The sequence below is a fragment of the Ascidiella aspersa genome, chromosome 5 (genome assembly GCF_963924565.1).
Source record: "Ascidiella aspersa chromosome 5, kaAscAspe10.2, whole genome shotgun sequence".
Classification (NCBI taxonomy): Eukaryota; Metazoa; Chordata; class Ascidiacea; order Phlebobranchia; family Ascidiidae; genus Ascidiella; species Ascidiella aspersa.
This window is the reverse complement of record NC_139451.1, coordinates 2,627,481-2,628,176: the sequence shown is the minus strand read 5'-3', so window position 1 is coordinate 2,628,176 and position 696 is coordinate 2,627,481. Positions and strand designations below refer to the sequence as shown.

Genomic DNA, 696 nt, shown 5'->3' with positions numbered 1-696 from the left:
ATAGTTCGCAAACACGTCTCACAAGTAAGGCATGCATCTGTTGACTGTAGTGCAGTAGAAAGGACACTTTGACTAACGTTGCATTCAAAGCGAATGCGTTGAGGATTAAAACTGGCCAGTTAACTAGCAGGATGCAGCGCACAGGAAACACGCCAGAAAGACTTTAGCACACGCACAATAAACACAGTACTGTAAATAACAAATACAGACGCTGATACGCTACACACACATATATGTGTGTACATATGTTTCATTGTATTATGATATGATACTGGCGATCCCCTTCGTTATGAAGCTGCTTGTACTAACAGATTGAGCAAGCATTGGCGTATGGTTGTTTCTCGACTCGTTCCCTTCTGAGCCTGCATAGCTCAGTTGGTAGAGCGACGGTCCCGGCTTGACCGGAGGTCGTGAGTTCGAACCTCACTGCAGGCTAGTTGTTTTTCTAGTCTGCTCTGCTTGCATCGTTGATCGACAGATTCGGTGAGTCTGCAATGGCTTTTCGGTGTATTATTATTATTATTATGTACAATTTTACTTAAAAATCGCCGTATTTATTTACGGTTCTCAACCGTTAGCACAATTTACGTTAATATTACCCGTTAATCGAGCATGTTATTCTCGATCCCGACAGGCAACCAATCACAAGCCTCGAAATCATTTTTTTCTTTTCTCTTAACGATTTGTGCGACTTAG

At 42.2% G+C, this 696-nt stretch overlaps 1 non-coding gene across 1 annotated transcript; it reads left to right on the top strand.

Annotated features, from left to right (window-relative positions):
- The first annotated feature begins 360 nt into the window (after positions 1 to 360).
- On the top strand, positions 361 to 435 carry Trnaa-ggc (transfer RNA alanine (anticodon GGC)). The gene has a single exon. It is a non-coding gene; the product is annotated as a tRNA-Ala (tRNA).
- Positions 436 to 696: the final 261 nt, after the last annotated feature.